This window comes from Lissotriton helveticus, chromosome 12 (genome assembly GCF_964261635.1).
Source record: "Lissotriton helveticus chromosome 12, aLisHel1.1, whole genome shotgun sequence".
Taxonomy (NCBI): Eukaryota; Metazoa; Chordata; class Amphibia; order Caudata; family Salamandridae; genus Lissotriton; species Lissotriton helveticus.
The window spans coordinates 852198166-852225946 of NC_136073.1; the positions used below are offsets into that span (position 1 = coordinate 852198166).

At 47.4% G+C, this 27781-nt stretch overlaps 2 protein-coding genes across 6 annotated transcripts in view; one reads left to right on the top strand and one right to left on the bottom strand.

Moving 5' to 3' along the window:
- CREB3L3 (cAMP responsive element binding protein 3 like 3) overlaps nucleotides 1–27781 on the top strand; it is a 448824-nt gene that overhangs the window by 40470 nt on the left and 380573 nt on the right. For 2 of the 4 annotated variants that reach the window (XM_078669265.1, XM_078669268.1), the window contains exons 2-3: nucleotides 16297–16372; nucleotides 27534–27730. The exons of 1 other annotated variant lie outside the window; for it this stretch is intronic. The gene's annotated coding sequence lies outside the window, so the exon portion shown is untranslated. The remainder of the gene's footprint in view (nucleotides 1–16296; nucleotides 16373–27533; nucleotides 27731–27781) is intronic. One more of the 4 variants, XM_078669266.1, reaches the window with a different exon arrangement.
- The window catches only part of ZBTB7A (zinc finger and BTB domain containing 7A), a 139816-nt gene that overhangs the window by 15253 nt on the left and 96782 nt on the right, over nucleotides 1–27781 (bottom strand). The gene's annotated exons all lie outside the window — the stretch shown is intronic.

Consider the following 27781-nt stretch of genomic DNA (forward strand, 5'->3'; position numbering starts at 1 on the left):
TCCACAAGGCAGATGTATCTATCAGAAGAACAAGTTACTTACCTTCGGTAACGCTTTTTCTGGTAGATACAGTATCTGCCTGTGGATTCCTCACATGCCCACCCGCCTCCCCGTTGTCCGCCCTGCTATACCTGGTTTATGTATTTATATTTTCTGGTTTTTGATACTTTTGCTACGCACTTTGTGTGCAGTTTTGATTTGTATGTACTGTGTACACTGTATATATGTATATTTACTGTCGTTGGTCCGTCCGGGTGCCTCGAAGGCACGGAAAAAAGGGCGGAACGGACGTCATCACGCTGACGTGGGTCTAATAAGGAGTCGGTGACGTCAGACGGAGTCGTGCGCGATGCCGTGCTCCTATGACGTCGTCCACGCCAGCGTGCTACAAAGAATTTTCCGAACGTTGCTGGCGCAAGGGGGATATTCACAAGGTGAGGAATCCACAGGCAGATACTGTATCTACCAGAAAAAGCGTTACCGAAGGTAAGTAACTTGTTCTTCTGTAACTCGGCTGCAACATTGAGAACAATGGCTCAGATTAGGTCATATGGCTGCAACATGGACAACAATGGTCCTGATTTCCTAATTAAGATGCAACATGGACTGCAATGACCTCAGATACCCAAACTTGGTTGCAATACGGGCAACAATAACCTCAGATGACCTTGCTCAGCCGCAAATCAGACAACAACGGCCTCAGCTATCATAGCTCCCAAAGACAATGGCCTCTGATTGCCTAATTTACCTGAGATAAGGAAAATAAGGCCTCTGGTTCTCATTTCCAATAGATACAATCACACATAACGCCTTAAAATAATGTGAAAGCATCTAATCCGACTAAAATACATAAAAACAAACCCAAAATAATGTAACAAAATTAAAAATATTGAACAAGAGTACAGCTAATTGAGAACAGCCTCTGATAGTTCAATAAACGTTCCTGTATTGGAGAAGAAAATACAAGTTTAATTTACATATCTAGTTTCTAATAACTTGGTTTCGAATACAAATATTAAGGTTTTAAAAAAAATGAAATATTACCCTTATGCTTATGCCTTCCAACTACTCCGGGGTAACATATTTCAAAATAAAGTGACTCATGAGGAGGCTTATGACAAGCTTGGTCAGAGAGAGATTTTAAATGTAACATGTAAGAAGCAATGAAAAAGCCTATTGTTTAACATTTGCAGTGCTTGTTGTTTGCTGGCATTGGTTTTACCAATGATGGACTAGCATTGCAATAGCAGTCATGGTCGCCTTTGAGTATTATTGTGTATACTTCCAAGACAGCTGTCACCTTTCATGTACAGTATAGAAGATTATTTTATATGCTGCTATATTGAAAGCATAGAAAATAACCTTCCAAGATGTTCGGCTGCAGCTACTGGCTTTGCCAAAACCTTGCACAAAAGTGCATCACAATGTGTGGTAAAACAGACCGCTATGGCTGACATCTTGAACCATTACTTTTCTATGCTTCAAGATGGCCACCACGTTGCATCAACATGCAATTTGAGGGCCATGTTGAAACTGTAAAAACATTCCAAGATGGCCGATTGTTGCTTGTTACTTTGCCAATGCCAGCACATTTTTCTAAGCATTGGCAATTCCAACAGCAGCAGAAGAAAGACAGTGTATTTTGTGGGAAAGATATTCCTGGTTTTAAATTGATGGCTCACACACTTTACGGTATTTAAGTATTTTGGTAAAATTAGTTCAAACTGAAACATTTTAATGTTTAGAATAATGATATTTAGCAAACTCAAGTAGAACAATACTCGTTGACACCAACATACGTCTAAGGACCTGCTTTAGAGTTTTGTCAGACAAGTAAGGCTATCCAGTCGCTTTATTAAAAGTGCATTATAAGGTAACAGAATACCCGTCTGACAAATTCTATATCAGCCTAATATTGCTTTCTAAAACATAAGTTGTGACATCTAAGTGCAGCAGATAGGTTACGTAAGAGGCCTGCGAATTTCAAGATAATGCGTAGAGGAAGAGTTTGAGCTATGATGGAAAACAAGCACGCTTTATCTTGAGGAAGATGTTAATATATCATCATTGTTGTAAACTATGCAACATCAAAACTGGAAATGAAAAGAAATTAAAACAAGCAGCTTGTAAAAGATAAAATCAAAACAAAAGAGTGAAACGCTCAAAAAAATTGTCCCCCGCCAAAGGAAAAAAAAAACCTGAAAGCACGGAACACAAATAATGGCAATAATATTTGGCACAAGTTATGTTCCTTGTACATTTGCAAACATTGAGCCATTTTTTGAGACATGAGAAAGCATCGCTTTTAAGGTTAAAGAAGGTGCAGCGAAGAAATATTTCGCACCTCTATTAAGAGAGACAGATTTTATCCAAGTCAGGCCTGCCTATGTCTATTTACAGTCTTTATGTAGCTCTCGTGTCATTTATTGTGTGGCCAGTTTCTTAGTGGCGGCCTACAGAATTAAATTAAAAGTGCCCACTAAGGGATCCTGTACTGTTGAGCCTGCAACTCACTGAAATATTTACAACACTTTTAGATTTGCATGTGTCTTTAATATGTCCTATCACTGATTTTGCAATGATTGTATTTATTCATGAAACAAGTGTTTTTATATTGTATATAAACGTTTTATTGCTTTTATGATTTTAACAAATCGAATAAAGTGCAATTGACTGACTGACTGACTGACTGTGCAGCGATCTCGTTGCTAAAGACTTCTTGGGGACATTCTGAAAGCTTATCTAAGATTTCATTCCCCCCAGCTCCAACTTGGGACACCTACAGCTTAAATGTTTTGTTGGGTGAGGCAGGGGGGGGGAGGGGGGTTGGGGGCAACCTCTGTGGATCCGCCGGCTACCTACAACCGGCCCCATTGCACAGGGCTAAGCAGAAGCCAGAATACAATATTTAATTTTTTTTTTTAAATCTAGACCGCCCACCCAGGCACTTTACAGCACTATCCTCACAGCCTGATCGCTCCCTGCTAGTGCAGGAGTTAGCAACACTTTTTTTTGTTATTGAATTGTGTGACCAGGTGCCCGCCCAGGATTCCCCACAGCATTTGTATTATTGGGGCCACGGGGTAAGCCCTAGGGTCCCTGCAGCCCTGTAGAGTACTCAGCCTGCACCCGTCCCAGAGGAGCTTTTTTTTTATTTTACTCCCACCAGGTACGAACAATTCTTAAGTTTCCCTGCCCTTGTAAGAACTGGCAGGGAGAAACATTTGTACTTCCATCTGCTGCTCCTGCCGGATGGAACATAACAGTCCTAGGGCCATAGAAAAGCTCGGATGGGGGGCTGTGCACCTACTCCTCTATAATTACTTATCGGCACCAGGGGATGGAGTCCCCAGGGCCTCGAGCAGGCTCCGACAGGGCGGGCCCTCCCCCTTAATTACAGTATAGACTCTGGGGAATCTGGTCTCGGGGCCTCTTGGAGGCTCTGGGAGGGTGGCCTTGCCCTGCGCCACATTAAATGAATTATCACCCCAAGGATTTATTTATTTATAAAGTTTTATATAGCGCGGACTTGATCCCGAAGGATATCAGAGCGCTTTACAATTTGAGGGAAATTAAGGTAGCAGATCAGTACATGACTCAAATAGGGAATGTGCCATTCGAACTACCCTTGGACGATTCCAGAGATTTCACAAATCACACACTGAAATGTATCCAAATGAACCTTCTATAAACAATCCAGACCTTTGGGGTCCTCAGGGCCTCAAGAAGTATCAGGGATGGGGCTGCATGCCCAACTCCCCCATAAAAACGATCATGCCGCGCCACACCCTGGGGGAATATTTTTTGTGAGGGCGGGAGAATGTGCTTTTTAAAATTTTATTTTTACAGCAGATACATGGATCCACAGCAAATTCGAAGTCACGTTTAAAACATGTTTTAGTCCATAGGGCATCCCTACCCTGCCTCCTTATATGTTTTTTTAACCTTTCTGAAGATGAAATACACAGAGTTTTTGAGCGTTAAGTTCATGAAAACTACTGAACAGATTTACACCAAATTAAAAAAAACATGCTTTCTGCCAAATTTGGGGTAAATCCATTAAGCTGTTTGGGCTCTAGCGGTGTCTACATTGTCTATGGAAAAATGAATGCGGAAAACACAATCACCCCGAAATCTTCCTGGAAGATGCTGAGATGGATGAGACTTTTGTGGAAAGTTTCGTCAGATGGTGCCGAAGATGGAAAAGTGGTTCTAACTAGTACTTTGCCACTGGGAGATACATACATGTCTTGCTAATCCAAAGTGCCACCTTATCTGCAGTAAGACTGTAACTATACAAGTTTATGGAAGGTAAAACTCCTGGCATCTTATAGACATTCATGTGTATTGATGGGATAGCTGAGACTGATTTGAATATGTTGGCTATCAAGATGCTGCAGATACCAGAGAGTTTCCAGATACATTGTTGTTAGCGGATGTGGCCTTGTGGCCCATGATTCGAAGGCAGCGCGTAATGCCGCGAATAACTGTTTTGTATATCTTGGTTTTAAATAATAGTTTTATCTGACATACATTTTTTCTGTTTTTGCAGCTGTGTGCAAAAACTTTATAAACAAATTGTACCTGAATGTGAATCTAAAAATCACATAACATAAATCAGTGTGGATCCTGCCCAATTGGGTAGCTGCGCATAGCAACATTTGTTGGGTATTGTTTTATGTTGACCCGTGTGATTTCAATAGGAGATATTACATAATCTAAGCTGCTCAAAATTTTAACAATACCACACATGCAAATGTTAAAATGTTTCTTTATATGGTAACAGTCCTGAAGTAGTATTTGATTTGTATAATTGATGTAAATACTACTAATCATTATGTCGAAGTATATCTTCCACTTCTTTGGTACTATTTCCTCAAAATAGTGCTTTTCAGATTGAAAAAGGCTGTTGCACAGCCGAAACGTGTCTCTCTGTGTCACCGGGTCGGAAGTGGCCAGACTCATTAAACAGGTATAAATTTCTCCTGTCTGTGTGCTCTAATCACAAGGGAGTTGGAAGGTAGTAAATGTGTGTATATATAGATTATATATCAAAAGTATATTAAAACTTTTTTTTAAACAATATTACGGCAGTCGATATTCTGGCTATGGCATGTTTCTGAGCTAGTATTTAAAACACAACATTCTTCTGGAATTTCCAGTCAATACAGCAGCAACCGGTGTAAGAGCAAGGTCTTCTCGCCAACCCGGATTTCTTTCTTGATCCTCAATAAAGAATACCCTGCTACGACTGCACGTTGTCTTGCAGTAACACCTCAATCCACATCCACCTTGGCCCACCCAGAAGAACAATCATGCTTTCTTACAACATGCTCTGCCTCATCTCTGCCAACATAGGGCTGGAAAGTCAGTTTTACACCGACCCTCAAGTACAAACTCTAAAGGTGCACACTAGAGCTTACGGCAAGAGCAACGCCTCTCACAGCACTGACATCATCACCGTAAGACAAAGCGCTCATGCATGCCCTTCTTCCCATTCCTTAATATTCATGAGGATATATCCAAGCAGCATGCCCTCGCTTTAATAGCTGAGATCAGAAACAAAAACACAAGCCACACCTCAGTTGCTGCTAACACATCAACTTTAATAACTGACCAAACAGGAAATCAGTGTTACATCAAGCCGGCTTTGTTTCAGGCATGGCGCCACAAGTGCAAAGTTAGACCTTGGAACTGTGATGCACCATTAATTCACTAACTTGTTCAGGAGAGTTAGAACTGAGCCTGGCTGATTTTATTTTACTAGTTTAGTGGGTCTCGCTGAAAGTCTCAAAAGAGCCTTAGAGAGAACTGTTCTGAAACTGTGAGTCACAGGATGGTTTCAGGGCTTACGTCGAAGCGATGAAATATTTGCCTGACAGTTTCAATTTGGAGGTCTTTTTCGAGGTGGCCATGAATTGCGATTGATGGCTGTAAGATCTGTTTCCTGGATCTTCGTTAGTATTTTTGAGGGTTTTTTCTTGACAGCGAGGTCCAGTAAGTTTGTTCAAGGTTTCTTCCTGTTTGGAACAGTAGGTATCTTCTTTCATCTTGATTTAAAACCCGCCTTCACTTGATAGACTTTGCTCACATAATGGGCATTTCTCTAGATCAGCTAGCTTCCTATCAACACTGCAATAATCTCTTTCTTAAGTTCAGAGCAGCAGGTAATGGCTTTTGGTCTAAGCCTCCACAACGCCTCAGTGGATAATGATGGTCATTTAGCTGACTGTGTGCTGGTCTAATTAGATGTACTATCCCCAAGCAGTGGGATGATTGCCTCCTTTGCAGAGAAGAGCAGCACATTGTTGCAGACATCTGCATGGCAGCAACCTGGAGTAATGCCTTGACTTTTGTCTTGCATGACCACCTGGAATTTGGAGCCTCTTCTCCACTGGACTATGGGTCCTTGACTCTCTGCTGTGTTGCAGGATGAACATGACTTAGATTTCCTGTTTCCAGTGTTATTAAAGTAGGAGTGGTGAGAGCAGGTTGTAGTGTGGTATGTGCTTTTATTTCAGGTCAGTGAGATAAAAGACATGCATGGTAGGTAAATCCTCATTAACAGTAAAGTATGAGAGGAGGAAAGGGACAAGGAAACCCCCAATACTTACAAATGATCAGCACTGCGATACCCCTTCCTCGCTCCAGTATGCAGAAAGGGGTCTCCCTTGATCTCTTTAAGCTAAGGCATACAAACATAAATCCTTTAAAGTCATTTACATGAAGAAGGTGGAGCTTATAGTATTTTTGGTGTAGTTTTAAATGCTTAGGTAATGGGGTGCCTGGCTCACAAAGTAGAGAATCAATTACAAAGAGCATGGTAAAATATTGGAGCTTTCCTATCTATCTACAAAATAACCTCCCCTCAGGTAGAGCTGGGTCATGAAATGTAAATTTACCAACATGGCGTCAAAATCCTTGTTACATTGTCTGAAATGCAAAGTCTTCTATTAGATAGGAGAAGTGTCACGGGGCACTCTAGATAAGGTAAAAGAAGCGACTTTGCTGGATATTAAATCAAAACAAGACACTCTACTTCACCTTTAACTTTTCTGGAAGCTGCAAAGTCAACAAATGTAAAAGCCATGGTTTTACAGAGGGCAACTCTGAGCCAAAGCGACGGTGGTGACACATACTTGGCTCCTGGTAGGAGAGCTGCCAGGCCAGCAAGATTGAGAGGTTAGTTGGAGGGGACTTTCATTCCAAACAAAGAAGCCTGAAAAGGACTATGGGGTACCCCAAAGACCCTAGTGAGCAGACAGGGTGTCTCAAATGACTCTTCAAAAACAACCCACTAACATTAACGGAGTCTCAGATTTGGGGCTGAGCAAGTTTCTGTTGGACCATTACATATGATCCAAACATTAAAAACCTGACTCTAGGACCATCAGATAACTGATTGGGGATTTTGTCAATCATTTTGTAAGTGATGCTTAGGACACCATTGACCCAAATGTACATACTATGCTTGGTTGACTTGCCATTTGGGCCCGACTGCACAGAGCACCTCCTGCAGCCGCAGAGCTCATTCGTACGTTTAGAAGCAGCCGAAGGACTTGCTGGGGATTGGGACGACCAGGCCCCTCAACTTCTACTATTGCCAGCCCTGTCCTAGTTCCAACTTTGTTTTTGACCTCTAAATTTAGGCCACTCTCTCTGCCTCATGCCTATGCGCTCTACCCTTCCCTTCCCACTGCGATTCTCTTCTCTTGTTGACAGGCTCACTCCTGCAGTCAGGCAGATAATGTGAGTCAGTTCCACATGTCGGCGCCAACCGAGTCGGCCTTCTGAGGCTCAGTTGGCTTCAAGCCTTGTGGGAGTGGTACACTTGGCACTCTTCCCTGGACACAAGCTGCATTCTGAGGCTCACAGGCGTGGGTCCCTTCACTTACAACATGGGTGTGTTAACGCTGTTCCTCATCCGACCCTCTCCTCTGAAAGGGGTGGAGGAAGGTGCGGGTAGAACAGGTTAGAACACCAACCCCACAAGACAAAACACCCTTTTTATGAGTCAGACTTGAAAAAGTCTCCCACTGCCATCTCACTGCCCTTTTCGTCCTCTCTACATCACAGGAACCCCATAGTCACCTGCTCTGGTACACCTATATTTTATCTGATCAGCGTGGAATTTCTCAGGAAATTGATCTTTTGTTTCACCTTGCACAATTTGCATCCCTCTCGCCTATGTTGACCCAATTGTCGAAACTGATGCACAACTCTTCTCTACTTTGGCTCCTACATTCACGCTCTCATGCTAATGCCCGTCCCATTTTTCCATGTCCTTCCGTCTTGCACACTTTGCACCTGCCTTTCAGCCAGCCTAAGACTTCCTGCATTTCCTCTTTCTTTCAATTTGCACATGGTTTGCTCCATCCCACATCCTCTCCACCCTCCTCCCTGTGGTATGTGCCACCTCCTCCCTCCTTACTATAGTTGCCTCATGCACTTGTCACCTTCCCATCTGTGAGTCAGCCATGCCTCCTTGCCTCATGCATGCGTGCCACCTGCTCTCTACCCTTTTTCAAATGGGATCCTCTTTAATGTCCTGTAGAGGACTGTGAAAGCGATTCCCACAAGCAGTTGACACACTTAGTCTCTCCCAAGTGTGCAGTCATCCGTGTTTGTGAGTAAAGAATGCGTGTGGCAGTATGCAGCTATGCACCTGACTACCTGTGTGTGCCTCCTTCTCTAATGCAGTTTACATATCACTTCGGGTCCTCCCAACCCTACAACAAGGCTTCAGTGACAATGCCAACCGAAGAGCAGTCTCTGCCTTGCCCGTACTGCTGCGCTGTCATGAATGTTGCTTACCGCATGCCGGTATCCTGCAAGCCCTCTAGGCCACCTGAGATCTTGGGCCGCGCGTATCTACTCATGTGCGTAAACACGCTGAACTGGATGCTGCGACACTGGCTCACTGTAATGGCGCCTCCTGATACTGAGATCCCGCAGCGGCTCCTTTGGTGCCGCTGCATAAGAGGTTTCTTACATGCCCAGACATAGACTACACCACCGCACTGACGGCTCTAATAATGCCATTCAGCACACAAGCAAAACCGGACTGTGAGCGTTTCGTCCTGTGCCAGTTAAGACCAAATGGGTTCATAGATGCCTTTTTTGCTCAACTAACTCTCTGCCACAGCATGAATCCATTTCTCCTTTGAGCACAAGTAGAGTCGGAACTCGAAAAGCGAGAAGCAGCTGTCTTCGTAGAGAGGCTAGACAACCATACCGCCCACATCGTCGTACCCAGAAAACCAAGTCAACCAGGTTCCATCTTCGTTGACATCTGGGTGCCCAATAAAGCCATCAAAAGAGAACACTGCCTGACATCCACCATTGCCAACATTATAATATATATGGAAGCAAGTTGTTCTCGAAAATATACTTGAAGTCTAGCTATCATCACTTTGGGTTCCAAAAAGAATCCGGATACATTAACAATGTTTTTGACACACATAGAGCTGCATCGCAACAGGAGGATGAACTTTGTCATCTCCAGCGCAGAGGTGTTTCAGAATTTTATCAAAGAAATGCTATGCAGTGTACACAGAATTCTAATTGTAAGTGATGACATTCTAGTTCCCGCCACCACCACTGAACAACATTACAACAGCCTACAAGTACTGCTCGTGAGAAGCAGGCAGAGTGGCCTAACTCTCCGTCGGGATATGTGCAAGTTTCCCACGAAAATGTTATTCTTTGGGTACAGTCTCTGAAAAAGGCATCTCTCCAAACCTCCAAAAGGTCAATGACGTCTGGGTGCCGTGCCCACTGAACAATGAAGTGAGGGGCTTCCTGGGCATGGTCTCCTACTGCAGTTGGTTCATACAGAACCTTACAGCGTTAAGGAAACCCCTATGTGACCTACTCAAGGTCAACATACCATGGAAATGGGAATACACTAAGGTAGCTCTATCAGCAGACACCAACGAGATACTACCATCCGTCCAAATAAACAGAGTTAATGGTCAATGCATGTCATGGGTTCTGGGGCAGTGCTAATGTACAAGAAACACACAATGTCTGGGCTCCAGTTGCTTATGCCAGCCAGGCTCTAACTGAAACAGAAAAGAGATATTCTCAGATAGAGAGAAAAGCTGTTGCAGTGTTGCTAAAGAGCTGCAGGCGTTTCTACCTCTACAGAAACACCTTCCAAGTTTGTACAGACAAGATTGCCATGGTGTTCTTTTTTCACGGGTCAAAGTCCAAATCTCCATTTCAGATCGAAAAGTAGATCTTGCAACTCCAACAGAGCTCTTCCAAGGAACAATATCAACCTGGGCAGGATAATACAGCTGATTATCTGCCCGCTGTTAAGGAGCTGCGACCATTGCAGAACATGAACTCGCTCAAGAAACAGAAGCATACGTCCGCATGGTTACAGATAACTCCAAACCCAAGCCACATACGATGACAGAAAACAGTCAAACCTCCAGAAATTATGTCCGCCGAGTAAGCGGTGCAGAAGTCTGAGAAAATATATGCACCTCATGGTATTCCACAGAAGTTCACAAACAGATAATGGGACACCCTTCCACAGACAAGAGATGGCAGCACGCTTCATCTCTCTAGGTGTTAGACACAGTAGAATAATGCCAAGGTGGCCCCGAGCAAGCGGAGAAGCTGAAAGGTTCATGCGAACTCTAAATAAAGTGATCGAGATAGCAGAGTTACGACAATGACCGCATACAGATGGCCATTTACAAGTTTTTTTAATGCGATTATCATAACGCCCTGCATGCCAGCACTACAAGTATCCTGCTCCTATGCTTGAAGGAACAGAGACCAGAGAAATTAACCTGAATCACTTGTCCTGGATTCCCACAGTTGAAACTAATAAAGCAATCAAACTGAATAACAATGGAGCTATGAGCGGACGCCAGCATTGAAAGACTCAAGCTCTGAATGTTGGTGACCACATGATGCCACGTAAACATCAAGAGGGAGGCATGTTCAAACCTTGGTTCAAACATCACCTGTGATATGTCTCTAGGGTCAAGAGCATTGCGATAACTGCAACTCGAGGGGGGACCAGCATTATTTGCAGCATCTCACACCTCAAACGAATCTCAGTGCACGCAACGCAACCTCAGCAGTAGCCTAGAACGTCCAGCCTGCAGTATCACCCAATGGAATCTGTACAAGGTACCCTACCTTGGTTGAAAGGAGTGAGTAATGTCAAAAGGACTCTCCACAAGACCAAGACTCAACTCCAACAATGGACAAAACTAATCTGCAATCTGGTTGGCACCAATATTCGCTGAGGCCCCATCTCAACGTTACAAGGACCTCTGAAGAGCAAAGAAACATTGCCTTCTAGTGCGGACTGCTCCTATCAGGTTGAGGCAGAGATGTATTACATCCACCATCTTTTTCTATCTCGCGCTCTTTTTTTCCTTTCTTTTGTTGTTGTCCCTGTATCTTTCTCATGACGTAGTTTTGTTTGCTCTAAACGGGAGAAATTTCACCCATGTGATAAATAAAGAATGCGTGTCTGTATGAGGCAGTGCGTAGATATGCACCCGACTACCTGTTCGCACCTCCCTCTTTAATGCAGTATGCGTACCACCAAGGCCCATTGCAAAACTACACCTCTGCTTCGATTTTACCTCCCACCATCTACCTCACTGCTCGCTTTATCATTCTTTGTCTCATGTTTGCAGACTATTTTATTTCTCACACACACTGTCTTTTCTTTCATCCAAATTTGTGCCTCATGTCTCTTTCCTCTCTTATGCATGAGTGCCAGGATCCACCTCTCGGATGTGTGACACCTTCCTTCCTATCCATGCACATGCTCCTTCCTAGTAAGTATGTGTGCCTCCTCATCCCTTCCTCCATATGAACACCTTGCTGATAGGAGAAAGCAGGGATAACAGAGAACATATAGGAGTGAGATAGAGACATAAGTGTAAGATGGTGGAGAAAGAGGCATGAGGTGGAGTCACGACCAGGCAGCCTCGGTATTCATGAGCTAAAGAATAGGAAGTGTAGGGGGTGGAAGAAAGAGGCATGGGATGGAATCAAGGCCAGGCAGCCTCTGTATTCATGGGATAAAGAACAGGAAGTGTAGAGGGTGGAAGAAAGAGACATGATGTGGAATTAAGACCAGGCAGCCTCAGTATTCATGAGATAAAGAGACCGGAAGAATAGTGTGGTGGAAGGAAGAGGTATGAAATGGAGTCAATAATAGGCAGCCTTACTACTCCACAGTCCCTGTATTTGGCACCACCATAGGCACGCGCCTAAGAAAAACTTTGGGCCCCAGCACTTTAAAAAAACAACAACAAATAAGGCACTGTTTACACCCTGGTTCCTTACCTTGTCTCTTAAATACTCCCACAGAACTCCTTTTATTGGAGATTCAGTGCTTTCGCATAGCCTACTGTTGGAAAAAACGTGCTTCATCCTTCCTTCTCTAGGATTCACACTAGCCCTACTACCTTCAATGTCTTCATCTGACCCCTTCCTTTGTAAATGCTCCCAACACACAACAATTTCTCCCGGTCCACTCTTTTCCCTCACCGCAGCCTTAAAAACTCACTGTAAAGGATGTCTACAAACCCGGTTACTTCTTCCATATCAACCTCCACCAACTCCGATCTCTTGCATGCAAGACATCTCTAGCTCGCGTCCCTCTTCTACGAGAGAAGTTCCTTTCCATCCATTGGCTGTGGCTCCTACCTGCTCTACAATAAATGTGCCTCCTTTCTCTCGCTCTTGCCTGCTCATTCCTTCTTTCTCCCTTCTTGCTCGCTCATATATGAGAAGGAGGCATTACTTGAGCACTCTGGTGCTTCTGGGAGAAGGTGCCATGCCACCTTGTGTCTGTCTCTCAGGCAAGTCGGTAGGGTCAGGTGACCGTCCTCGTTCCACTCACATGGCAGCATGGGACCTTCATCCTTTTTAGGTCGAGCCTGGACAGCCCATGCGCTGCTCTGTGAGGCGGATTGTATTCGAGTATGGCGTTGAAGCTCCGCCCACATTTTTTGTTGGCTTGTGTCATTGCCTTTGTAAATGCTGGCTTCTGATTTGTTAATAGGCTTTTAGTCCCTCCTAAGGACCACCCTGTCTTTATTTGTAACCCACCATGAGGACTGGCCCTTTTACATCTGTTGTTACACGGTATGTATTATTTAGTCTGCAAGCATTATTTTCTTTATTAAGTTTCTCCTACTGCAGGCACAACATGCTTTCCTGCAACATTCAGCGTGCCATGTGGGTTTTACATTTACATGCAGCAACAATGGCGGCTGCTTCTTTGAAATTAAATAAGTCTTGCATTTACAAGAGTATCAGCTATTGGGATTGTGAATGACAATGCTTTTTATTTATGTGTTAATTATCAAAACAGATAAATAAAAGGCTTTGTCATTTACAATACCAATAGCTTAAACTCTTGCAAATGCGAGACCTATTGCATTGCAAATGCTTGTTCTTTCATGTATATGCTAAGGAAGGCACTTAGCAATCCTCCTACCTCCGGTTGCGCGTTGGAGCCTACGTCCTCCATACCTTCTACTACATGCTGCTCGTCAGTGTGTAGTTGGCATTACAGACGAGACGATAGAGCGGCCAGCAGAAAGGGAACACCTACTTACCAAATGATCACCATCATGCAAATAAGAGAACTGGCTTCTGTCAAATCAGGTGTCATGAAGCTCAGCGCACCAGTAAAGTGCAGCTGTCCTGTCTGTGGTCTTCCCACTTTCCCATAGTTCCCCTCTCTGCATCATCATGTTGTTACCTCCTCAACAGTTCAGAGACATGCGCGAAGACACTATATTCAACTCAACAACCATAGAAATCCAGGATGACGGTGACAGTTCGGTCTGCAACACCGATGCAAACGATGCTTATAGCAACTGACGCTTCGTGTGATGCACCAGGTGGCAAATCGAGACAGCAAGACAGATCAGTTTACTCCTCCCCTGGAAAGAGGACAATTTCCTTCCTTCCTTCCTCGCCATGCTGCTTTGATTTAGTGCATTGACTGCCAAGTGAGTGTGACAGAAAGGATCAGTTGAATGACTTTGAGAATGGCAAATTTTTCATGGCTGACCTTCCTTTTCAATTCGCCTTGAAGAGCATTATATAGCAGTTCGATTTTGAGGGAAAGTGCTCCCTTGGGACTTTCCATGTAAATCCAACCCGCTTCACCAGTCTGCATGAACCTTTTCAAAATCAATCTTGGGCGCACGTGAACATTTTAAGGAAGGTGGAGAAAGTAAAGGTTGGAGACCCCTGTACTACAGTCAACTCACCCTCTTCCGAAATCATCTTTTAACCCGTCATGCCCCAGATTTGTAGCTTCATCTGGTATCTAGCCATGAATTTTGCACACACAGACCAGGTGAGCCAAGTAATTCTTTTCTTCCATCAGTATTATCTGTCCGGTTTCTTGTCTTCTGCAATTTTCTAAAATCTGCTTGGTCTACAACTCGGTCTTTGTGAGGCAGGGTTCTTATGGGCAGGAGGGAGAGGTTGGTGTTGTGGCTTCTGACTGAGGGGGGGTGCGAGATGGAACCACACCGCCTTACTAATGTACTACTGTTAATGCATAATACACAGGGACTGATTTACAAAGCTTTCTCGGTGCATAAGTCAGACCTGTGGATGGACAACATCTAAGACTGTGCCTGAAAAAGTGATAGGTGACTCACAAAGCCAATTCTGCATGTAGAGGTGTCAAAGCCATAATCCAACATTTTACCAGGCCTTTAGCTCTTTTGCAATCGTAAGGGGAAGACAGAATACTAGATGTGAATTTCTAAAGGAGCATCTGCGGGTCATCAGGGAAATGTGATGCAAATGAGGTGAGCACCCACAGAGTCATGACACTCGGCTGAGGCAATACGAAGAGTAATCGGGGCTAAACCTGTACCAACACTAAGTTATGGCCACCTTACCTATCCTGGAAGTCTAACAGAGGCATTAGAGCAAAACCACACACTGCCATATAAAAAGGTTTTTGGCATGCCAAAGCACACTTGGCGCCCTTTAATACGTCTGGAATCTAATCTTACAAGTATGGAGGAAGCATGCAAAAAAGACAATCAATTACTACAGCCAGGTGTGCCGGGCCGTCCCTGGGCGGTGCCGTTATGGAAAGGTTCTCTGACAAGAAAAAAGCCTGGGCGAAGTACCTGGAACTAGCCATCTCAACATTAAAATTGGATCCAATATCTCTGACTGCCCTCCAAATCAGCAAAGTACAGCTAAAAAGCAAAGTAAAAGCACAAGCTAAGAAGACTTCGAGGGACTTCGACTTAATCAAGAAGCATTAGAGGCACAGAGGAGCTTGTAATATCCCATGAAGTCGCTGTTATCCAAACATACTTGAAAGCAGCAATTGGAAAGCATGCATTTAGGAACGATTTATCATTTAGGCTGCAGACTACACCCATCAGGGAGTACAGGGCACATTGGAACAACTGGGACCCGGGTCAGGAACAATGTAGGCTGTGCTATTACCACTTTGAATCAGTGGCCCACATCGAATGTTGCCGTGCAAGCTTATTACAACAGAGGCGCAGGTATCTAAGGCCTATCTTTATACAACATGAAATAAGATCATGCAAGGAAGCATAACTACTCATACATACATCTGTTACTCCAGAGGCACAGGTCGGCATATTGTTCGCAGAAGCGGGCAGAATACTACAAGAGTCTGGATCATCATCAGGGGGAACTGACAATCCTACAAAATCCTCTATGAATCCCCCTCTGTCCCGCACAACATAACCCAGTAAAACTGCAGTACTTGGAGCAGGCACTCCTATAAACCTGCATATATACGAACAAGCTTGCACACGCCGCTTGCCGTCCATTGAAAGACTCCGGTACCATCCTTCTCCAAACATTAGCGAGTTTGCACAGATTTTGCACAAGATTTTATACGTATTAAAACTGATACATTTAAGCTTTTAACATTTCTGTTTGTACGAGCCATTTTAATGGATATAACAACAAGACTGATTAATCAAATAATCACACTATTTTTTTCTCATCTCGAGGTTCTGATACCGACACACTCAACAAGCATTAGAAATGCAATCGGGCTCGGATTTATTTGATTTTGAGCTAATGGTATTGTAAATGGCAATGTCTTTTCGTCATGTGTGATGGAGTGTGTGTATGTGGTGTGTAGTGGTATTATGTGAGTTGTATTGTAATTTTACCAATGGTGTCATGCTGTGCTTTACATGAATATGTTTAAAAGTAAAATGTATCATACTGCGATTGCTAATCATTTGTTTGCCATTTCCTTCATCTTGTCCGCTTTGTTAGGGGGACCAAGTGTCGGGATTAGCTCCGGCGAGTGCGCGGGCAGGGGTCGGCAGCAGCAACTGCACAAGGCATTCAGGTGAGATGGGGCCGCCTGGCAAGGCGGGGTGGGACATTGGGGTAAGACCCTTTTCTTCCAACAGGGCAGGCAGAGCCAGGTGCAGTCGGTTAAATGCATTTGTTTTACAGGTTCCACAGATACGCTGGGATTGCAATAAGGGGGTTTCATTCATGTAAATTGTTGCGATGTCATTCTTCCCTGCACGTGATGGAGGTTTCAGATTCGCTGTGCCATTTAACGTTCGAGAACACTTGTCACGAGCCCATATGTTTGTTCTAATCTTTTGTTTGCCATTTCCTTCATCCTGTCCGCTTTGTTAGGGGGACCAAGTGTCGGGATTAGCTCCGGCGAGTGCGCGGGCAGGGGTCGGCAGCAGCAGCTGCACAGGGCATTCAGGTGAGATGTGGCCGCCTGGCAAGGCTGGGTGGGACATTTGGGTAAGACCCTTTTCTTCCAACAGGGCAGGCAGATCCAGGTGCAGTCGGTTAAATCCATTATGTTTTACAGGTGCCACAGATACGCTGGGATTGCGGGCAGTGATCAGGGGGCCATATCCAAGGACGCCGGGTAATATATTTGGCCAAAGTGTCATATACGTGCAGCGGGAACGCGGGTTCGTGTTCGGTAGAAGGAGGTCGTGTAGGGATACAGGTGAAGTAACACGTGCTGTTTTACAGGTTTGACAGGTCGGCTCGGCGCGGGCGGTTCTCGGAGTGCGCGACAGCGGACGTTTCAAAGAACTTCAGGTAACACTCGCTTCGTACACAACACCGGGGTAGTTGCGGGAGGGTTATCGCCAAGCTGGAAACATGGTTATTACCCCAATGAAGGCTCAGGACATAGTCCCGCCATGGTGTTAGGTAGATGACTTAGCAAGGCAGTGCTTGATGTGTACCTTTCGCTTGTAGGGTCCAAGAAGCAGGAGCAGCCACGATGAGCTCCCGCGATGACGCGTTGCCACAGGACGGATTATGGGCAGAATTCTTGGCGGTCGCTCAGTCGAAGGGGCCGGCATGGGCACAGGGCTTTATCGAAGCACGCCGTCTGGAAGAGGCGGGCAGACAGGGTGCAGGCGACGACGCACCGGGCACGTCAGGAGAGGGGACGCGTCGGTCCACCCGCAAAAGGAAAGCCACACGGAAGGACTTCCCAGTCTCACCGCCACCGGTCGAGGCGGCAGCACCAGCGCTCCCGGTTGAGGTTGTGGTCAACACAACAAACACTGGAGTAATACCCACGGCGGTGCCTGTGGCGGAGTTGAATGACTTGTCCCAACTGGGTAAGACAATGGAGGACATGAGGGGTTTGATGGCTATGTTCCACAAGCGTTTAGACTCTATAACTGTTGCACATGAGAAGTTGGCTCCTTTGTTGGGGGCAGTAGCTTCTGATCCAGTGAGCCAGGTATGGGCTCAAGCAGGACCGCCGCCGGTCAGTCAACAGGGCGCTGTCAACAACGTTTCACAGGCGGGGCCCAACAATTTCTCGGGCGCTCCGCAGATTATTAATGCTATCAACTCACAAAGTGTATCGGCCGTGACGCAGCAGATCAGTGCGCCTGCGATTCAGCCGAGCATGGGTCACGGGTTTCCTCTGACTGGAGCCCCACAAATTGTCAATGCACTTAACTCGCAGGATGTGTCAGCAGTGAATCAGCTAAGTGTGCCCCCCAGTGTCCCTCAGAGCGGACCTCCTGGTACACCGGTGATTGTCCCCCCGGCAGTGCCTCTGCCTGGCGCCGCTTCAGGATTGCATACTGCTGTAAGGGTGCCGGCCACAGAAGGGGTAGCAGGTGTTGGTTCATGTGCAGGGGGGGCCTTGGGCGGGGCAGCTCCAAGTCCCGCTGGTGTGGGTCAGCCGACAGTTATGGGGAAACCAGGGTTCAAAAATAAAGGTGGTTGTTCATTGGCTAGGCAAGTGCCGCAGGCGGCAAAGGAGGGCATATGGAGAAGGGAATACATAGACATCCTGACCTTGCTTATGCACGAAAACTCGGGGGCTGACACGAGGAGGATGGGTAAAAAGGAGGAGGATAAGGTCAGGTTTCAGCGGTGGCCAGAAAAGACCATCGAAAATTGGACGGAGGCGTTCAACATCTTGGCAGCCATAATTGTACAGAAGGACCCGGGTCAAAGCGAGGCTTTGATGGAGTATGCCAATTCCATCCAGCAAGGGGCAAGAGAATCTGGAGGGATGGGATGGTTTTATTACGATCAGGAGTTCAGGAAGTCCATGGCCAGCTGCCATGACATAGGGTGGGACCACACCGATATACAGCTATGGTTCAAGCACATGTGCAGGACGGGTAATGGTAAAAGGGAGGCATCGCACAGGTCACAGAGTGAGGGCCAGGAGGCCAAGCGGTGGGACCAGGACAGGAAGTGGGAACAATACCCGAGGCGGTCCTTTCAGCAGCCCTTTCGGGGAGGTCGAGGGAGGGGCTATGGAGCAGGACCAAGGCGTTTCAACTCAGGGACTTGTAGGCTGTTCAACAATGGCGCTTGCACATGGGGGAGTGCATGTAAGTTCGCACACGAGTGCAGCAAGTGTGGGTCCCAACACGCGGCAATCTCTTGCACCACTGTCCAGAACTCAGCCACCACCACAGCACAGGGTTCAGATGGGGCCAGACAATGAGGTAATCCAAGGGCAGACAGGACGTTTAGTATGTGATGACTTAGCTTTTGAACGTGATTTGGTTATCCCCCAGCTGGGTGAGGGGATGGTGCATTCCAAGGGTCCTTCCCCCATAAGACTGCTGAACATGCTGCCGTTGCTCAGGGTATACCCGCTTATAAAGGAGCGCGAGCTACTGACCGAGGGCTTCATGGATGGTTTCAGGATTCCATACAAGGGCCCCTTGGGCCACAGGGATGCGCTGAACTTGAGATCAGCTAGGGACCTACCTCAAGTGGTTACCCAGAAAATAAAGAAGGAGGTTGACTTGGGGAGGGTGGCCGGGCCATATCCTTCCCCTCCTCTCCCGAATTTTCTAGTTTCCCCGTTAGGTGTAGTCCCGAAGAAGCAGCAGGGCTCTTACAGGCTGATTCACCATCTTTCATACCCAGAGGGCAATTCAGTTAACCACTGGCTGGACGAAGGGGCATGTACGGTTTCTTATTGCTCTCTAGACATGGCCATCGATTTGATCAGGAGGACAGGTAGGGGAGCTTGGTTGGCAAAAGCGGATATAGAGTCAGCATTTCGCCTCTTGCCGGTCCACCCCGACAGTCAGCATCTGCTGGGTTTCAGCTGGGGAGGGGCACTGTACTTTGACCGATGCATGCCGATGGGTTGCGCGGTGTCGTGCGCAATTTTTGAGACTTTCAGCTCTTTCCTACAGTGGGCACTCACGCACAGGTACGGTATTTCCCAAGTCACTCACTACCTGGATGACTTCCTCTTTTTTGGCAGGGACGGTTCTCAGGAGTGCGATGAAGCACTGCGAGCTTTTGAGGACTTGTCTGAACATTTGGGGGTCCCCCTGGCACCAGGGAAGACTGAAGGGCCCGCACAGGTGCTAACATTCCTGGGTGTGGAGCTAGATACTGTCAATGGGCAATCCAGGCTACCAGCTGACAAGGTGTGTGACTTGAGACAGGAGATTGCTGCAATGCTGGGTAAGGGCAGCGCATCACTGGAACGGGTGCAGAGCTTGTTAGGCAAGCTGAACTTCGCCGCAAGGGTTATACCGGCAGGCAAGGTGTTCTCACGCAGGTTGGCCAAGGCTACGGCAGGGATGGTAAAAAAGCATCATCTAGTTCGTCTGGGACCCGGATTGAGAGCTGATCTGACCATGTGGGATGAATTTCTGAGTAATTTTAACGGTACAGTTATCTGGAGGGCCCCCTGGGAGAGCAGCCAAGGCATCTGTTTATTTTCTGATGCATCAGGGAGAGTAGGATTTGGTGTAATATTTCGTGAGAAATGGTGTGCGATGAAATGGCCAGATGCATGGCGCAAGAAAGGGGTGACGGCGAATATCACTGTCCTCGAGCTCTTTCCCATCGTGGTAGCTTTGCACCTATGGCCGGCAGAACTGGGCAACAGGAAGGTGGTGTTCTGGTCTGACAACCTTGCTGTGGTCCAGGCGATTAACGGCCTGAGTGCAAACTGCCCGTTGGTTCTTAGCCTACTGAGAGAGTTGGTCGGGGCAGGGTTGCGCTACAACATCGAGTTTAGAGCTAGACATGTGGAAGGTGTCAAAAATGTGGCAGCTGACGCTCTCTCTCGCTTTCAGCTGTCACGTTTCCGGGAGGCATGGCCGCAGGCAAGCGAGGAGATGACACCGTTCCCGGCAGTATACTGGCGACTCCTTCGGTGGGGGAACGCTTAAAACAGATGGGTCAGCGTTCCTTGGCACAATCGACAAGGAGGAGATATGCGTCCCAGCTGGACACTTTCCGAACAGTGACGAAGTACCTCGGTGCAACGGAGGGGGGCTTGAAGGGACAGGTTGAGGGTTTTGTTGTTTGGGCGAACGAATCCGGCAAGTCCCATTCTTGGGTGTGCAGCCACCTGGCCGCACTCAGGCACGATACTAAGCTGAATGGTGAAGACGACCCCACGGGAGCATTTAGCATTAGGGCGGCGCTGAAGGGCTGGGCGCGGGATGAGATCAGGAGCCCTGATAAGAGAGCCGGGATAGAGTTCCCTACCCTAAAATGCATGGTAGATACAGTGCCTGCGGTGGCCAGTTCGGCCTTTGAGGCTCATCTGTTTGCAACAGCGTTCTGCCTGGCCTTCTTCGGGGCATTCCGGACCAGCGAGCTGGTAGTCAGGTCCAAAAACGACAGGTCGGGGAGAGCACTGGACATGCTAGATGTGAATGCCAGGGATTCCCTGGTCTTATGGTTGCGCAAATCCAAGACCGATCAGGCTGGGAAAGGAGTAGCTATAACATTGCATGCTTTTGAGGACCCCAGGTATTGCCCGGTGTCCTTGGTGCGGGAATACTTGAAAATAAGACTCCTGCTGGCGGGACCTTTTCTGATCCACGCAGATGGGATGCCTCTAACTAAGTTCCAATTTGAAAAGGTGATGGAGAAAGTGTTGGCAAAGGCGGGGTTGGCTGCAGCTGGGGATGGCAAAAAAATTTCCAGCCATTCTTTCAGAATAGGTGCAGCCACAGCAGCATTCAAGGCGGGCCTGGGAGAAGAAGGGGTCAAAAGAGTGGGGAGATGGTCATCAGCATGTTACCAAAGATATGTACGCCCATAAGTATTGGGGCATCGAACTTGAATGTTGGCGTTTCATATCCGGGTTGGAGACCTTAATATAGGGTGGGGACCATTTGCTCCTTCAAGGCAATGCCGAGCTGTCATTTTACTTTGAACATTGTATATTGTGCTATTGAAGTTTGGTGTGTTTTGTTTGTTTGTTGCTTGCAGTGAAGTTTCGAATAAAAGCGTAATACCAACGATGTCTTTCCTTACAGTCGGCGTCTGCGTGTGGGTGATGGGGCATTCTTATGTTTCCAGACTCGAGCGATGGGCGGCATTCAGGAAATGGGAGTTGGCCTTTGCAAAGACCCGGATAGTATGGATGGGCTCTTCTGGAATGAGGTGGGGTCAGCTGAAGCGCAGACTGGCGCAGGGTGTGGCAGCCTTGGGGGGACCACCCAACATCCTAGTAATACATCTGGGTGGTAACGACCTGGTAACTATGGGGAGGCGAGCCTTAGTGGATACCATGCAGCGGGAATTCACGGCAATAGCGAACGAGTTGGGAACAACGGAATTGATATGGTCAGAAATTGTCCCACGCAGGACATGGAGGGGAGCGCGGTCACCGCTTGCTATCGAGCAGGGCAGGAGAAGGGTGAACAGGGCTATGCAGAAATTCACCGAAAAGAGGGGTATGGGTTTCATTAGGCATTCATTAATACAGGACAGGACTGTGGGTTACTATGACAAGGATGGGGTTCACTTGTCTGAGACGGGGATGGATGTGTTTCTCCTTGACTTACAGGAAACTTTAGCGGCAGCAGGCTGCGTTTGACATGCAGGTGCTAGGCTAAGTACAAGGTGCTAGGTGGTGGGGGGCTCTGTCATCGTCGGGGGCCTCATCCAGAGCTGTGGCGGAGTCACAGGGCGATCTGGAAGCAGATGGACAGTAAGGGTACCTCTGCGGCAGAAGGAGACAGCAATACCTCTGCCTGGCACATTAGGGGTGCCCGAGCCAAGAACCTGGAGCCGAGGGGGTTCCAGGAAACAACGTCGGCGCCCCGTTAGTCCTTCGGGCGGTCGGGGGGCCTAAACCGACCGGGGGTGTGCCTCATCGCTCTGCCCCGACAGGGGGGGCGGGAGTAAACGAGATAACTATTAAAGGTATTGCACCGTCAAGAGCATCGACTTACCGTGCAAATTGGCTAATTAGGCAGGCGGGCCAGCGAGGGGCTGCCGTCTTGGATCGCCTGTAAGATGACCCACCTATCTGCTGTTGTATGCAAATAAACCTGCACCACCGTTTTCCCACAATTATGTCTCATGAGTCTTCTTGGTGTGAATGTGTGGGTACAAGTGGAGCGAGCGATGTCGGTGTGGGCACTAGTTGTGGATGCGTTAACAATTGATGCATGCACTGATGGCTGTTGGTGTGTGTGTTTGGTGGAAGAGTGCACTGGTGCCTGGAGGTGTGTGTGCCTAGTGCACTCCCTATGCACTCTGCACTCCCTATGCACTCTGCACTCCCTATGCACGCTGCACTCCCTATGCACGCTGCACTCCCTATGCACGCTGCACTCCCTATGCACTCTGCACTCCCTATGCACTCCCTATGCACTCTGCACTCCCTATGCACTCTGCACTCCCTATGCACTCTGCACTCCCTATGCACTCTGCACTCCCTATGCACTCTGCACTCCCTATGCACTCTGCACTCCCTATGCACTCTAAACTCTGCACTCCCTCTGCACTCTGCACTCCCTATGCACTCTGCACTCCCTATGCACTTTGCACTCCCTATGCACTCCCTATGCACTCTGCACACCCTATGCACTCTGCACTCTCTATGCACTCTGCACTCCCTATGCACTCTGCACTCCCTATGCACTCTGCACTCCCTATGCACTCTGCACTCCCTATGCACTCTGCACTCCCTATGCACTCTGCACTCCCTATGCACTCTGCACTCCCTATGCACTCTGCACTCCCTATGCACTCTGCACTCCCTATGCACTCTGCACTCCCTATGCACTCTGCGCTCCCTATGCACTCCCTATGCACTTCTTATCTCATCTTATCTCATCTTGTCACAGTAGTGTTACATTCCTACGCTTCCCTGTGGCCTCATGCTTGAAAGAGAGGGGCCCAATAGATTGGATGCTTTGTTCTCCCACTAAGGCAAGGATTAAAATAAATTACAAAAAAAACAGCATACTCTCTAACACATAAATCCCTTCAAACTTTTTGTGTAATAGGAAATGTAACAATACCTGCAACAGTAAGCCATGTATCATAACATCTCACGTACAATGTTTTTAACTTTAGATGTTATCCACACAGTGGGACACATTGCCCAAGGCTACTCAAATAACTTTGCAAACTGCAAAAGATTCTCAATAAAAACTAGTGAAAGGGGAGGAGCCAAGCTCGCGTCCGAGATGGCCGCGTTTTAGCTCGGCTCCGTTCACTCTCCTGTCTGCAACAACTATCCTGTACTTTATCCTGCCCCGGAAAGTATTCTACGATGTGCAGTGGAACGACGATACCTTACAGGTGCTTATCGTTTGCTCCGGTGGTTCCTGGGTGTCACGGATCCTGAGTTACGCCCCTGTCTGCTTCGGGACCTTCGGAGCGGCCGAGCCTGGCACTCCTTGGCGGCGCCCGGGCTGGACGGGGTGCGGTGGCCGGCCCTTGGTGATGGTGTGGAGTCGGTCGGAGAGGCCGATGTGCTAATAGACCGATTGCGGCCCCCCGGGCCTGGTCCGGCGGTCCTGTGGCCTGGTGTTGGGGCGCTGCCTTCCATGGTTGGGGTTAACCGTACATCTGGCTCGTCTCCCCTTTGTTCTCCGACCCGGCCATTTTGAGTTCCTCCGCCCGGGCTCGGAGAACGGTACCGGCGGCGTGTGGGGTGCCGGTGCATCGCCTTCTTCTGGTGGCCCCCCTTCCTGCCCTGGTGGCACCTCCGCCGGTGGCTGCCGGTATCCTATTTGGCCCCGTTGGTATCCGGGCGGGGGTTGGTGTTTGCAGCGGCCCCGCTGGGCTTCTAAGATGGCGGCCGGCCCCTTGACTCTTGGCCTTGCTGGGACCGGCGATGCGGATCCGCCGCACGGCACGCTTTCTGAATACTGCAAAGGTGAGCCTACACTTGGCGACATCCTCGCCGCCCTGCGCTCCTGGGGGGCGCCCATGACCGCACCTATCGCTATCCTGGAGAGAGGTCCCTTGGCTGGGCCTGCCGGGCCCCCTCTGGTTTGTGCGGCTTCATCTCTGTTGTGTGCTGCTGGACCTTCCCTTGGGATCGTGGACCTGGAGGCTGCGGTTGGTGTGGATATACGGAAGTCCGCTGCCCTTCTTCATCCTGTGCATCCTTTTGCTCCGGAGGTTCGCCAGCCGGATCCCGTCTGGACCGACCTTGATGGGTCTCCTTTTCCTCTTTTGCCTCGCATGGCCGAACGACGATCCTGTGACTGTGCCGCTGGACCGGCTTTCTCCGTGTTCTCTTCGGAACTGTGCCTGCTTTGCCTGAGATGCTTACTGTACTTTCTGGATCATCCGTGTCGCGATCGCTATGACTTGAGTGTATTTGTGATTCGACTCCCTGTTATTCACCTCCGTTTCCATGTGATCTGGTTCCTGCTTTGTTGGACGACTACAGTTTGCGAAAAACGGGGACAGGGTTGAGCTGATCTGGCCTCTGTGGACTGTTATTTTGTGGTATGGTTGGGTGATCCGTTTATAATTGTATGATTCTGTTTGATACTTCTTAACGTTCCTGGAGCTTATCTGTGTATTTATTATCTTCCCGTGGGCTCTGAGTATTTTCGGGCGGGGGGGTGGGAGCCGAAGGGGTTTTGATTCTGTGGCTCCTCTCCCGCTGTTTTTCCCTGTTTTCCCTTGCCCCCCCTTTTTTATCTACGTGATTCTTTCTTTCTATATTTCTTCTATATTTCGGGTTCTAATTAGGGCGACAGGCACGCTGCTGGGGGGTAGGCCATAGCCTTCTGCAGGGGTGCAGGGTGGGCTGTGCGGGGTGGTGGGGGGGGTCTGTTTTATTGTATCTTCCTTTGTTCCCTTTTTTGGTTCTATGGCTCTTATGTATCCCCTAATTTTGTGGCGCGGTGTCGGCACGTCGCCCCCCGGGGTGTTTGTGCTGGCATGGCCCTTTTGGTATGTCTGCTGTTACGGTTTACTACGCATTTGTTTCTCCTGTGGCCACTAGTTCCTTGTGCCGAATTAGTATTGGGTGCTTTGTTAGCCGTGGGGGGCGTACACTGACGCTGCGCGCTCACTTTCCCCCTCCTTTTTTCCGATGTCCTTTTCCTCCCTTATTTTCCCTTTCCCCCCCCCTTCTTTTTCTTTTCCTTACCAGGGTTGCTGTAACGGAGGGCTTTTAGTTTCGTAAGCGTACTTTTCGCTGTTTTACTATTATGTGCCATGGTAGTGGTGGGAGGGCGTTGGGCAGCGATTGTGCTTATTATTGATGTGGGACTCACGTTCTGCCTTTGCCAAAATGTGACTGTTCTTTTGGTCTTTTCCTGTATTCGAAACTTCGGCTTGCTCACGGCCCACCGCGGCCCTCTGGACTATACAGACTGTCATTATCCTGCGAAACCCCCTTTTTCTATTATAAAATTAACCTACTCTTATCCTGTCAGAGATGGCGGCTCGAAGACTTGTTCCCTTTGCCTTCATATGAGCTATTTAGAAATCCTGTTGTCACTCCTGTATTGCCTCGTATGTCATTTTATTGTGGTGGCCGGCCCGGTGGGTTGTAGGCCCGTATCTGTGAGCGCCTTCTGTACAATAAAGGTTTTAAAAAATAAAAAAAAAAACTAGTGAAAGACAATGACACCCGGTAATTTCTATAATGGACAGATTTAATGAGGGGGGGGAGTAGGGTCGGTGTGCTAGAGGGGTGGCTTTCTTGAAATGCCGTTTTTGTGAAGCAGAGGTGGTTCGAGCTGTTCAGGCAGCTATTCTTGTACGAACACAACTGGGTGAAATGGCCTCCCTTAAGTAGTTGCGAGTGTTAATAAGCATTCGAAAAAGCTGTCAATTGCACAGTGCTTAAACGATTTTCACTAAATAGACATTATTTTGTGGTCATGCTAAGACGCGCTAGACTTTTTGCCATCTGGTTAGCACTGACATTATTGTGAGAATATTTGAAAGAGAGCAAAATAAAGCACCAAAATGAGAGTATTCAGGAAACACAAGAACTACAGTGTAGACGAGCACGTACGAGTCATCTTCTGTGAGCCTCGCCTGCTGCCTCTCCTCTCGTCATTTTACATTGAACGCGCTCACCGCTCAGACCATCTGGATTGCATTACACGGGCACTCTGACAGCTCCTAATTAAGATTAATAGTCTGCCGTGCGCGTAACCGCACAGAATATGCCAACATGGCCGCCTAACATTACATATGCCCTATGGCATCAAGACTACTACAAAAACAGCACCGCGACGACCAATCACCATTCAGATAATAAAAAAAAGCTTGCGCACTAAGGAATGTTTCTTTCCCGAGCCCTAAAGAAACTTTTTTTTTTCTTTAACAATAGGAGCTCGGAGCTCCACCCCACTTCGTGGTGACGTAGGCCGAGCCCTAAAAACTGCTGATAACTAACCAATCTAAGATGAAACTTCTAATTACCTGCTTAAAATGTTATTCATTGTTAATAATGAAGCTGGTGGCCACAACTACTATCAACTTCACTTAAACAATTGCACATTATCTGGTCTACTTCCGCACATGATTTTAACATTGTTAACCTCTTCGACACGGCACATTTTCCGCCGCGGTGTGGCAGAATTTGCCGCGTGTGCAGTTCGGACGGCCCCCGACCTTCCAACGCACTCGCCCACCATAGCGTTGGACAGCCGGGGGCCGTCTGACGCATCGAAGAGGTTAAGCTTCTCTCGATAATGAATTTCGTTTTACCATGTATTATGTTTTCTTGTGATGAATGATTGTTATGGTTTTAATTAACTGAACAATACATTTTGAAACAGATCGTGACTTCGAGGGGTCTCATATGTCAAGCATGCCTTATGATGCATCTCAACACTTCCAAACATTCATCTGAGTGATCCAGGTATGCAGCACATGTGGCAGGGTCCACCAACAGGACTTACATTCTACTTCAGGAAAATGTGGAGGAGAAAATAATTCTGATGTTCCATGAAAAAGAAAAGCATCTCTCTCATGGGTGAGGAAAGTAACAATTCACTCTTGAATTATTTAGATCACCAATGGTGGA